Source organism: Cyprinodon variegatus, unplaced genomic scaffold (assembly GCF_000732505.1).
Source record: "Cyprinodon variegatus isolate N-32 unplaced genomic scaffold, C_variegatus-1.0 Scaffold865, whole genome shotgun sequence".
In the NCBI taxonomy this organism is placed as follows: Eukaryota; Metazoa; Chordata; class Actinopteri; order Cyprinodontiformes; family Cyprinodontidae; genus Cyprinodon; species Cyprinodon variegatus.
Window position 1 is genome coordinate 175,038 of NW_015151318.1, and position 14,401 is coordinate 189,438.

The window sequence follows — 14,401 nt, forward strand, 5'->3', positions numbered from 1 at the left end:
AACTGTTTTCTCACCCCTCGTGGGGCGGTATGTGTCATCCTCAAGCTCGGGTCCTCTACCAGAGGCCTGGGAGTTTGAGGGTTCTACGCAGTATATATATATATTCATTTGGGCATTTAGATCAACCAAAAACCTGATGGTAAGGAAAGTGACTCTAACCCATTTTCAGTGAGACGAGAACAGATAAGCACAAACAAGGATGATGGAAAATCAACCTGTGCTTATCTTTAACACCAATCTTAAATGAATCATCTTTGGTATAAAATGTAGGAATCGTTCACTTCCAAATAATAGCAGGTAACGAGAAACTCCTGCTGGGTTTCTCCATGCTGCCTCAGTCTTTGGTCAGCCCCACAGTTTAGACCGAGCTTTGCAGGTGAACATGTGTGGGTGTTAAGAGCATAGCTGAGAGGCAGGAAAACAGTGTTGTTGAAACAGAGAACCGAAGCACAGGTATAGTTTTTTTTCAGCTGGGAGTAAAGCTCATCATTTAGTTCCAGGTGGGAGGAAGGCGTGGATGTGATGCTGGGAAATTCGTTGTGCAGCTTGGTGTACGTGTGCAGGGCTCTGTGTGTGAGCAGCATGTATTTCTGTCAAAACCAACAAAGCACTTCGGCTACGCTGCACCTCTTTTAACCGTTAGATAAAGCAGGAGGAGTTTATTTGTGTAACCTTTCAATCCATTTTCAGTTCCAGCGACCACATCGCTGCAAACTCCTGTTAATCTATTGCTCTGTATTATATGATGTGGACCTGTTATTGATCGCGCTTGAGAAGCCCTTGAATTCTTAGTTGAGGCTGGCTTTTAAAAAGTAGAAGGTAGAGCTGAATTGCCCAAAAGAATATTTGACCTGCATTTGCATAGAGAGCCAGAATCATTGACTGGAAACAGGATGGAAAAGACCTTTTTATTAATCGGGTGGCAGAGCCAATGGATGAGCTCCTGGGAGGCTATTTGCTTCAGGACTATTCTGCTCTCTATTTGGATTATGCTGTGCTGGGATGAGGGATTAAACAGTGTCTGCAGCCACGTTAGAATTGATCCAACCAACCTTAAAGAGTCACATTTTCTACAATGAATCTCTGAAAGGAAACACAAAAAGAGTCTCAACCCATCTTAACTTAACTATATATGTTGTATGTTGCATATTTGAAAAACAAAAAGGCTCATCAGAATAAACTGAAACCAATGTCTAATTGTGCGGACTAAATGTAAAATATAAAAGTCGGTTAATAATCTGCAATAGTCCCACAGAAACGTGCAGCAATAAAAGCATAAGAAGATGCTGTAAAAATATACAGCGAAGTTCTTAACCCACAGCCAGGGAGTGAAAATGTCCCTTTGTGTGATTATAAGTCCTGCAAAGTGCAGCACAAACCACCCATAATCAGAGTAAAGGACATCCAGAGGCGTATTAAGCTTTCTTTTTATTCAGTAGTCACACATGCATGTGTGCTGACCAAATCATTTCCCTTACTGTATTATGAATACATTATTACAGCAGGGTCAGTCTGAGCTGCTCCCTTCTGAGAAGGTTATTTGTCGAAGAAACCTTCAGATGCCATTTCCTTTTAGAGCATTTTCTAGATTCAAATAAGTTTGTTTTGCTTTAGATGGTAGCACACTAAGGGGTGTTTTTATATTGGAAGGAGGATGGAGAGAATAGACTGTGATGGGGAGATAGAGTGAAAGAGAAAATCCTGAAATTTCAGCGTCCCTGCATCAAAGCGGAACGTTGTCTTTTATCTGAGCTGCAGAAGCCACTCTGCCTATCGGGTCATCTGCCCAGCAGTCAACACCGGGTGTCTGCATTTACATCCTTTTATCTGTTCACAGCGAGAACCAGAAGAAAAAAACAAAATAAAAAGAAAGGAGTGAATGTGAGAGAGAAACAAAGGGAAGGAGAGAGCAGCAGGCATGAAAAGCTCATGTCGCTTGGAATCTAAGTGAACAATCGGAGGCTCGCTCCTCATTTCCTGAAGCAGCTTCAGAGGGTTGAATCGAACTGAGGAAGTGAGCATCGTTAACATGGAAGGACTCATTTCCTGGGCTCTGACAGCAGTGAGGGGGCCCAATAATGTTTTATCAATCTACAGTCTGAAAAACAGCCCGATTCAGCCTGATTGTATCCGTCCAAACCCAGACGGAGCCTTCCCGAACAATTTCAATTTAAGCTACGTTGTTTACATTCATTTGCATCATGTCATTTGTAGCAAAAACTGGTTATTAAATATGTATATTGTTAAATAAACACACATCTTGATTGTTAATGTCAATAAACTGTGCAAAGTCAACAGATCTTTCTTACTGATTGAAAAATCAAAGGCTCAACAGACAGATGTAAATAAATGAGACTGTCAGTGAAGATATATGTTATAATAGAAACGTGCCTCCAGCATTTATATAGTAATGTACAATGACCCTTTATGTTTTATTTGTCCATTTTAAAGATATCTTTCAGTTTTTCTGGGGACTTTGGTTGCATTTGTGCTTATTTTCAGTTTACTCCATATCTTTTTGCAGATCAAGATCTTTTTCAGCTGTTTAAAACCTCTCAGTGTGTTTCACAGTTCCTTAATTCAATGTTTTAAGCTGAGTCTGTTTTATGAAGCAACACGAAGAACTGAGAACTGTAAAGTGGAGGGAAAATGATGCAATTTTCAAAAACTTTTCATAAAAGTGCTTTTTTTTATCTGTATTCTAGTCATTTTTAATCAACCTGTCGCTCTACTTAAAGCTGTGGATCTTTTTTAGTGTTTCTTTTTTTCAGTTTTCTTTTCAAAATGGAACAAAGAGCTCCTTTGAGCCTCCGTTTATAAGCCTTGGACCTGTTCTTTTAATTTAATTTAACATGCAAAAAAAAAAATAGCTGCTGTCATATTCTAATATATGGTTAAATTTTGTGTCAAACTATTTCATTGCAAGTCTCGGGTCACTAGGTATAGAGGCTGAGGTTATCCTGAGCTATCTCTGTAGTTATGCTGCTATAGGCTTAGACTGCTGGAGGACATAGGGACCTTTTTTCATCATTCTGCTTCATTCTATCTTTATTCTCCCACAAGAATTTGTTAGTTCAATCTCTAACGTTCTGCTTTTTCTCATAGTAGCTTCATCTGGTCTGTTCCTGTTTGGCTGTGACTCCATCCTGGAGAGAAACATCAGCTGGTCTGCCACCATCATCACCTTTGTTTGAGATCGGCCTGTTTTGGACTGTAGTCCTGTGTCTCTGACTGTGACTAACTGGATGTGCTCTCTTCATCCTCTGACATAGGAGTTGACTCGGAGCTCATCTGCCTGGCTGTGTGTTTCCTGGATGGGGCCGCCTTTTACAGTTGCTTTTTGTATCTCTGCTTCTGTCTCCTTGAACCCCAGTCGGCCTCGGCAGATGGCCGCTCACACTGATTCTGCTGGAGGTTTCTTCCTGTTAAAAAGAGGTTTTTCCTTTCTACTGTCGCTACAAGCATGCTTAGTATGAGGAATTGCCTTCGAGTCAATGAGTCGATGCAATCAACTGGTTTTCCTTAGATAGAAATCTTTGATTCAATTTGACAGTATAATCTCATGGAATTGTAAAGTGCCATAACATGACACGTGTTGTGAATTGGCACTATACAAATAAGCTGAAGTGAATTATATAGAAGGAGCCGAACATTTTACTGATCCCCACTATTTATCTGCTTTATTTGTTTGGAATTAGCTCTATTTATCACAGCTTCTTTTCCTCAGTGGAAGGAAAGTATTCCCATATCATGATATCGTCACCACCATTTTTTTTTTTTTTTAGGAGGGGTGATATTTAAAGAAATGTATTCACTAAAATACTGCAAAACCTACTTGTGCAATAAAAAAAGAAAAAGAAAAAATATTTTTCCTCGTAAGACAGAAAGACACATTTCTGATCCCAGAGGGGAAAAAGTTTGTTATTGTTGCATAAAGATCAGAACAAACAGAGGCAACAACAGGAAGAATCTAAAGCAGCAGTGATCCAAAGAAGGTGCAGGAAAAGATGGCAGTGAAAATGTCAGCAGTTTGTTCATGACATTTGGGTTTATAAAATCTTTACTGACATTAATCCAAACAAAAAAAAGCAGCATATCTAAACTAAATGTGGAATTTGTTTGCTTTAAACAATGTGATACTTTATTATGTGACAAGGCGTTGCTGACATGTAAATCCAACCACCAGTATTTTAAAAACCACCAACAGACGTTTGGCAGCTCTGTTACCTCTGAACCCAGATGTCAGCCACTGTATTACAGCAGTAGGGTTGATTAAAAGGAATTAGAGATCTGCAGCCCTCAGCTGGCAGAGGTTGGAGCCTCTGTCACACAGATCGATGCTGTTAGCTGCTGCCAACGCAGCTAACTCCTGCTCTGATGGGCTACGTAGATGCAGATGTTTGGTAACTGAAAGGTTGCAGGCCAGGACCTGCGGGCTGAAGAATGAACACTTACATTCTTATGATGAGGCGAATAACCTCTGACGTTCTCGGATATAAAGGACACAGACTTAAACCTTCGGTAAAATGAAAAGATAATTAGGTTGTCTGGATCTGAGTGTTTTGGATAAGCATTAGAAAAAAACAGTTATCACATAAGAGTTTAGGGAGGTGTTGGTTAAAATGATAACTACACAAACACCTGCTGAACGTGCAGCTGTCTGCCACCGAGCCGGTGCATCCACGGACGTGCATGACTCTGGAGTCAGAGGGAGTCAGCGCTGACTATTTTAGGATGAGTCAGGCTTTCTGTCATGTGTGGGTTTGAGAGTGTCTATTTGTGTGGGTTCAGTCTATTATTGAAGTGTGAAAACATGCACACTGAAAAGATGAGAAACTTTTTTATTTTCCTGCCAGTTTGTCTCTTTTTATGGGCCAAATCTCTGGGTTTGGACATTTTTATTTTGAATTAATTGGAGACTAAAAATGTTAAGAACATCTCCAACAATTTACATGAATACATAAATATGAACATTTTCTTAGTCTATTGCTAAAGATCTGGTGCACATCTGAAGGCACAAACGGAGAGAAAAATACAGAACTGCACCACCTTTATACTGAAAGGAGCTGAAAATCACACCAAAGATTTTCTCTTCTTTAAAAAAAAAATAAAAAATTACACCCAGACGAGAGAAGAGCATGTTAATGCTTTTAATGATAGGCCTGAGGGGAGTCCCTATAATAATTTCTGATTTGGAGTTATTCAACTGCAGCAAATGTTCAGAGATCCACTTCTTAAGGAGTAATAAATTACTTTTAGAGAGGGGACTTTACAAAGACACACAAAGAAACGTTTACTCAAGGCCAAAATTATCAAAATCATCAAATAAAATGGGAGGTCGAAAAAGTGAGAAGCATGTGGTAATTTTGTTAAACTTCAGAAAGTGTTTCTTTTTTTATTTATACATGCAGCACACTGACAGGATGCTGAACGTCTTTTTACTGAGGCGTGAAGGGTGTGAGGGATTGCTTAAAGTTTTAACTAGAAAGTTACACATTCAGTTCTATTAAAAGACTAAAGATGCAAAACAGAGAGAAGAAATTTGAAGAGCAGTAAAAGAAGTAACATGTTGAGAAAATGAATGTGACCTAACAGTTTAAATACGCCTCTTTACCCAGAGTCCATCTACCTTCAATAGGAACATGAAAATAATATATATATATATATATATATATATATATATATATATATTTTTAAACTGCTAATTTCTAAACTCTAAACTTTCTGGATAATTTGTACATTAAGAGTAATAATAGACAACATTTATGGTTTTATATTTGGGTTATTTATTGTGCATTCTGTGGCTTTGTTGAGAAACACCCACAATGTTGAGATTGAAAACGGGGAGATTTTCATGCAAATAAAAATATCCTTTATGCCTTTATTTTTTTTTATCACCACAGAAAAATAAAATCAAAATGTAATAAAATATTGTATATTTTACTTGCCACCAATGTCCAGCTTTACATTTTAGTATCATGAGAAACCTACCAACAAACAAACCTTTACTGAAAGTCACCATCAAGGCCCCCTACTGGCAGTGTTGGGCACATTACTTTGAAAAAGTAATTAGTTAGAGTTACTAGTTACTTCTACCAAAAAGTAACTGAGTTAGTAACTGAGTTACTCCACAATAAAAGTAACTAGTAGTTAAAGAAGTAAAAGTAACTATTGCGTTACTTTTGCGAGTGTATGAAATTAATAACTGGGGATGTCTAATTCTGAAATCCTGTGTTTGGGTTATAGATACTGCAACATGTAGCTATATTTATCTATCTATTCCATCCATCCATCCATATTTCTCTCTTTCTCCATATAGGCTAATGATCGTTCACGCTCTCCGTAGTTCCCCTGTGGCGCGAGCACAGGACGGCTGTTATGCGCCTTTAGCGAGCATGCGCGTTTCTGTCGTTTCCTGTCGTTTGCGCGGTGACAAACGACATTGGTCATCAGTAAAAAATTTCTATTTTCAGACTCATTTAGACGACAAATAAATTTATACATGAGCTTTCTCAAAACAGCCATAAAAGTCCTGACACTAACTGATACAAACAATTCACTGGCACTGGTCCATCTGGGCTTATTTAACAAAAGTCTTAGTGCATCATTATAAGCCACCTTCAACTTATGAAGACTGGCTTTTTTAAAGTTGCACCACAAATGTGCCGTATACAGTGATGTGCAATATGATCTGAACAAGTTCAGTATCACTTCGTCAGAACAGAATCCAAACTTCCGGACAAGGATATTTGCCTGAGCGTATATCATACGGACCGTCAACACATGACCAAGAAATATGACTTCATTTGAGACATTCAATAAAATACCAGATAGTTTAAATTTTGGAAATATTATGTTTTTATTATAGTTACAGTAAGAGTAATAATTTTGATTACTCATTGATAAAAAAGGTAGCGGCGTTACCCCAGGCTCACACCGACTCCGGTCTTGCCGTTGCGGTGCGGTGGGTGCGGCGCCGCAGTGATTCCAAGTCATTAAAAAGACGTAAACCTCTCTCACCGGCTGCTGAGCTGTCCGGCTGCGGTTACCGAGACACTCCGGCGCTGCAGAAAATTCCGCAAGAAAGCTATCCTTGCGGCGTGCCGGAGCCCTCCGCAACAAGCTCTCGCAAAAATCCTTTATTTGGGCCGTGTTATCGCGTGAAGTTACGTGAACTCAAGTGAACTTCTGTTAAATCTCCGGACCTGTTGCCGGAGCCGCAGAGCCGCACCGCACCGTAGTCAAAAGGGCGGTGTGAGAGGGGGTGTGCGGGAGTTGCGGTCTCCGTCGGCTCGGTAACTGCACCGGAGCCAGTGTGAGCAAGGGGTTAGTAACGCCGTTACTCCCATCACTGCCTACTAACAACACACACACCAAACCGCACATTGGGGTTTTATTAGGACTTTGTTAATACCTGATCTGTCAGGTTGTGTGAAGGTTTTAAGAGGACCCAAATGCAAAGATGGAAGCTGAAGTTGTTTCTTGCAGATTTAATGAAAAAAAATATAAAAATACAAAATTCAAAGTCAAGAACTGATCAATAAGGAAAACTTAGGAACCAAAAAAGCTAGGAGACACGAGGGTGGAATAAACCAAAAGAATGATAAGGTTCCAGCAAAGAGTAACTGAACAGGAGATGTAAATATGCGAGACAGAAACAGCTAAAACAAACTGGCTAATTGGGAGCAGGTGTAGACAGAAGTAATTAGAAGGAGAGAAAGGAGACTGACAAAAGTGGACCACAGAGAGTAACTTAAAAAATAAAACAATGCTTAAATATAACACAAAAATAAAAAAGACACCAATGATCTAGAAAACACAGAATAACATAAATCAAAGAGTAACTGAGAACTTAAAAAAGAAAATTTAAGAGAATTTCACAAAATCATAATCGTGACCTACTGTAAAGTCAAATTCACACCATACCTCTAAAATAAACCCTTAACGTGAAAAATGGGGATCTGCAACATTAAAACCAACCTCTGGTTTCCATGAGGTCCATTATTAGAGGGTTATTAAATATACCATAAACACGTACACACACACACACACACACACACACACACACACACACACACACACACACACACACTTGTCACATTGGTTGGTCAGAACAACATGAAGCACTTCCTGCAACTATTTATCACTGTTTAAATTTTTCTGACCTATTAATCTATCTTTAAGCTGCTATAAAATGGATAAATCCCACCTTTTAGTTAACAGTGACAAATCCAAAAATATGTAAAAAAAAAAAAAAAAAAGTATTATTAACTGCTCTGTGCCAGGAGATAACTGCGCTGCAAGCCATTCAGAACAAGAGAAAACGGTTCAATATTCAAAATGAAATCCTTAAATCCGACTGTGTATAAAAAAGAATGATCTTTTCTTATTTTTCTGATAAAAAAAAACGTCAGCAGAATCAGTTCAGACTAATAGTGAAGCCCTGCTGGGTACGCAGTGTGAGTTACTGGTGAAAAGCCAGGAAAGTATCTTGGATAATCGAGCAGGTTTTATCGAATGCGCCTCGCAGTGTGAAGATAATCTATTCTGGTTAGGTAGAATTCCCCTTATTCCTATTGGTGTTGTATGTCCATTTACACACTATACTAATTAAATGTGGGTAAAATCTCTGAACAAAACAGTTATTTTCCCTTTTGGAGGTCAATTCTCTAGCTTGTCTTTTGCAGTGTGCATAAAATAAGAAAAGAAGTGATGAAATTTTTTTGTTCCTAATCAATAAATGATAAGACAATAAGTCTATCTGACAAAAAAAAAACAAAAAAAAAAACATGGTGAATCTTCAAATCCCCAACATATCTATTTCTCTTCTTTCTGCACAGCTCTGAACTTTCCACATCAATACCTTTTGCACCACGTCTCTTCTATACCGTTTACATTTTGATCACTGCTGCACTTTGTAAATGGAAATGTTCAGTTCACTGTCGGAAAGCTGTATGTAACAAAATTTTGTTTATTATACACTCTGTGTATACAGAATGATAATAAATTTAGTCTAAGTCTAAAAAGACTAAGGATACTCTGATGTGAGTCTAACAAACCTTATTAAGTTTAATCACTTTTAGCAGAACAGCTTCGGTTAATTATTTTGAAAGTTAAAGAACATGAAAATGCTGGTTCTTTTATTTATTGCTGCAATTTCCGAAATATTATTGCTTCTTCTTCCAGCTGCTTCTCTGAATAATTAACATGCGTCTCAGGATGAAGTGATGAAGAATCTAAAAGCATCTATTGTTTCAGCAGCAATGATAACAATATCTGCTGGATAAATCCAGCCTGATGTAGACGTGGAGGAACTTGTTGGTGCAGAGAGGATGTCAGGAATGATTGCTTCTCCCTCTCTCACCCCAAAACATCTCCTCCCTTCTCCTGTCCTTCACTCTATTAACCTCAGCAATTTGCATGGACTGTTCTATTAGTCGGCCGGACAGCAGAGCAGATGAGACCAGAGAGAGAGAGGAGAGACAGCAGCACTGAGCCTGGCAGGATAATGAAACCACAGCTGAGATTTCAGGCAGTAATATTTCATTTTTCAGGAATATTTCTGGTCCTTTTTCTTTGTCCTTTTAAAACGGGAATGTTGTTTATTGGAGTTCAGCCTTTTTCTTATTTTCTTTGACCACATGTCTTAATGCATTGCATTTTTATCTATTTCCTTCTTGCAATTCAGTTTCATTTCAGTTTAAATCTGAAAACAACTTATAGCCTCACAGAAAGACGACGGTCACCTCTTAGATTATATTTTAGGCTTCATCTTGTAAAACAATAGATGCGTCGATTGATATAGGACATGTCTTTACTGTGACGCCTCAGCTGCTTATTCTGGTGGATCTGAAGAAGTCTCCAGGCTACAGCTGAAGCTGCACAGATTGGATCCATATGCAGAATTTCACATGAAACCCAATTTCCTATTAAGCTCCCATTCTTCCTCTTATTATTAGGACAATATCTAGTTCTTAAATGTCTTAAAATACATTTAATACAACAATAAGACTGTGTGCATCTTTTATTTAATTCATTTTAAATGGAGAATAGGTAATATACCTCAGTGAAAATTCAGCTTAGAATACAAATTAAATCAACTCCAGTCCCTCGTGGCTTAATTTGGAAAACTGTGACGCAATTCTTTCTTGCAGCTGACTTTTCCATCTTTTTATCCAGTTGGAATAAAGTAATTGTGTTAATCACCGTGTCCAACCAAATGGGATTAAATGGCGCTAGAGTTCTGTTTGGATGGGATTAGTCTTACGTAAAAAAAACATTACTGATGTAATTGTGCACACAGCACATCTGTCACTGAAACGGAAGGAAATCTCATTTATGTCTCATCGTTTCTAAGTATTTCTGCAGGGGGGGGGGGGAATTAAACCTCATATTTGTAAAGAAATCAAAATCAACTTGATTTATGTACACTGCAAAAATTTTAAATCTTAATAAGTACATTTTTCTTAAAATAAGTGCATTTTTTTCTTGAATTGAGGAGGTAAGTGAGACACTTTGCCAATGGAACAAGACAAATTACATTTAAAATAAGAAAAAACAATTGCATTTTATTATTTCAAGTGAATTTTATCTAATTATCTTATTTTAAGAGTAAAAATACTCATTACATTGGCAGCTCCTCTTACTTACCTACTCAATTAACGGTAAATACACTTAATTTAAGAAATCTTTACTTATTTCTAGATTGTTTTTGAAGTGTAGAATGTAATCCTGGGTTGGGATTCTGTGAGCAGATTTGGAAAAGGAGCCAATCAGAAGCACCGTATGCTGCTCTGTTATTTTTGGACTGACCACTAACATTATTGCCACACATTCTCCTACACATATTCTCTGATTTGCAAATGCTGGTATTCGTGCCAGATGCGTGAAAAAAACAAAACGACTCTGTTAATAAACCATGTTCTCAGTCTGAATGGATGGACTGGAGGTGGACAGACAGTTTGAACCAGTTCTCCTCTCAGTCTGCCAGACTGCCTTGACCTTCCTGCCTCTGACTGAAAATGATCTGAAAAATCCTCTGAGAAAAAAAGAAGCAGCATCATATTTCACTCTGTGCGCTATTTGGCTAAAATATATTAAATAAAAGTAAAAAAATAAATAAATATGGGCATTTATTCCTAGTAACAGTCCTTGAGTCCAAACCATCGTCCAATTAGGCTTATTTTTTCACCATGTTTCATTATTTACACAAACAACTTTTAAGGATAATAATTTGAAAATCCTACAAATAGAGATACTGTATTTATAAAAGGCAGATTAAAAATATTTCTGCAGCATAAGTAAACATAAGAGCTGCTTATGAACTATTTCATATTTTTCCATTATTCCTATAGAAATGCAAACTTAACTTTACGTGGGTTGAAATGTGGGCAAATGAAATAGAGTAAATGGAAAATTAATTTCTTTAACGAAACTGAATGCTTTCACAACAAACATTTAAAAATACTTATAACTGTAACAGAATAATAGTAGAATAGATCATGCTGGTGTAAAGCAAACACAGGGCCCAAAACAGACACAGGAATGGTTGCTTCTGAAGTCGCAGAACGTTTCATCTGATTATTTGCAGTGTGAATGTCTGCCCAGTTCCACATACAAAAAGCTGAAAATAAGAATTTAATATAAATCACAAAGGACTCTTATTTTGAAGGGAATCCAATTTTTCTGAAGAGATGATGGCACCTAACCAGGAATCTCTGTCACTTTCTTCTCGCACCAGATCAATCTGTGGTCGGAGCGCTGATGTTTTTAAGCAGCTTGGAGGTCCGGGGCCTTAAGTCAGTTTTGCACTAAAGGTGAAATTTACCAGCCAATTTTTTTTTTACACCTAAAACAAAGGAGAATGAATTAGAAAATACTTCAAAGTGGTTCTTGAACTTTTACACAATGCATATTAAAAATCTGTCAGGTTATTAACCAACTTAATCTCATTTATGAATAGGAAGGTAAAATCAGAAATAGATCTGACTTGGTGTGAATAGAAAATGACAGAAAAACAAACAATCATCTCACTGATGGTCTCATTAATTCAGCTGCAACTCCAATTAACTGTAAAACTGGATCTTTGTCAGAAGCTATGTTTACATGGACACAACAAATGGGATTGAAGGCCTGATCAGATCGGAAATGTTTCATGGAAACATGTCAGACTGAAGATTGTGATCTGATTCAGTCCGATTGGAAAGAAACTTTATTCTGATTGAGAGGTTTTTTTCCTGATTACTGTTCATGCACTAACCCATTCGGATCTTTTGGTTAAAATCCTTTCTTCTGTGCATGAGTGTAACCACAGCATGACGTTTTAGTCTTTATTTATCCCCTGGCTCCTCGTCCTTAGTGGAGGATGTGGCACTATGTAAATGTAATGTGTGGATGAACATGCTATCCTCCCGTTAAAGGGGTGTTGCTATCAGGTACCACTAAGCCCCCAACTAAAATGACCACCAAAAAACAAAAGTATAATGCAATGAATAGTGAAAAAATAAAAAGCACATCAACAGAGAGGACTGAAAAAATGAAGAAACATAACTGTGAGGGGCAGGAAGAAAGTGTAAGGCAAGGCAAGGCAAATTTATTTGTATAGCACAATTCAGTACAAAGACAAAGCAAAGTGCTTTACATGATTAAAATACAGGAAGATAAAACAGAATCAAAGCAAGTAGGAAAAAAATATTAAAATAAAATAAAACAAAAAATGGAGAAACAAAAAAGTTGGACTAAAGAAAATATGTTTTAGTTGAACTGTTTAACTAGAACAGTGGAAGGCAATCCCAAACAAATGTGTTTTTAGTCTTGATTTAAAGGAACTCAGGCTTTCCGCACTTTTCCAGTTTTCTGGAAGTTTGTTCCAGATAAGTGGAGCATAGGAACTAAATGCTGCTTCTCCATGTTTAGTTCTGGTTCTAGGTATGCAGAGCAGGCTGGAGCCAGAAGACCTGAGTGGTCTGGAGGGTTGATACACTGATAGCAAGTCTGTGATGTATTTAGGTGTTAAGCCATTCAGAGATTTATAGACTAACAGAAGTATTTTAAAGTCTATTCTCTGAGATACAGGGAGCCAGTGTAAGGACTTTAGAACTGGGGTGATGTGCTCTACTTTCTTAGTCTTAGTGAGGACACGGGCAGCAGCGTTCTGGATCAGCTGCAGCTGTCTGATCCACTTTTTAGGCAGACCTGTGAAAACACCGTTGCAGTAATCAATTCGACTAAAAATAAACGCATGGATTAGTTTTTCCAGATCATGCTGAGACATTAGTCCTTTAATCCTGGAAATGTTCTTCAGGTGATAGAAAGCCGACCTTGTAATTGTCTTTAAGCTAAAGTGTAGCTAAAGCAGAGGATGAGCAGACAAGTACACGTTTGTTTACAAAACAGGGAGCTTATTTTTCTACTATTAAAGTGTTTCTGGAAAAATAGATATCTGTGCATTTTGAAAAGGTTTAATCTGATGGAAAGCTTGGTACATGTACAGACACATTATGATCTGATTATTTTATTAAGTGTTCATGTAAACAGAGATTTTGAAATTCCTATCAACTGAGATTTAGATCTGATCGGGGAAATTTGGCACATGTAAATGTAGAAACTGTCCAGGTTCAGCTCTTTCTCTCTTTTTTTTGATAATACAATAATATTAAAATGGTATTTTGAACTTTGTACATACAAGTTTATTTATTATTTATTTATTTTTAAGACAACTCTAATATTTGGACAGAATAACGTTTAGCTTAACAACAACAATCATAACAGCAATAACGTAAATACCAGAATCCCACAGAATCCAGCCATAACACCCAACATGCCATCTATTTTTTATTTAGTCTATGATAAGCACTGCTAAGATGTTCCTTCTGCCTCTGATTGGCTGTTTTTAACCAGTAGGGGTGTCTTTCTGCAAACAGCAGAAGGACCACTGGAAGGAGGCAAATTCAAAGGATGAACTTTCTCACAGATTTTCAGTCTCCTATGGCCAGAACATAGAAAAAGCTTTAACAAATAAAGGGGAGTGGCAGCCTAGTGGGTAGGACATTGCGCTTGGAATCCAGAGGTTCTGAGTTTGAGCCCCATTACCACAGACTGCCACTCTGGGTCCCTGAGCAAGACCCTAAACCGACGCTGCTCCCTGGCTGCTGCACAATTGGCAGCCCACTGCTCCACAAGGGGGATGGATTAAATGCAGAGGTTTATTTCTCCAGTGTGAGATCAATAAAGGTAAATTATTAAATAGAAAAAAATACATTTTTACAAACTTTACCTACTGCATGTATAAAATTACCATTTGGTAGAGCAGATGATGTAGCCTGGGTGCCAGTCCGAACTTAGTCCCGCCCACAAGGTTTGAGTTCGGGGAAGTTCGGTCTGGCTCTGCTCCATAGTAGCG

The 14,401-nt window shown here is 37.8% G+C and overlaps 1 protein-coding gene across 1 annotated transcript in view; it reads right to left on the reverse strand.

The window, feature by feature from the left end:
• LOC107099384 (polypeptide N-acetylgalactosaminyltransferase 14-like) overlaps positions 1-14,401 on the reverse strand; it is a 271,170-nt gene that overhangs the window by 168,448 nt on the left and 88,321 nt on the right. The window lies entirely within an intron of this gene.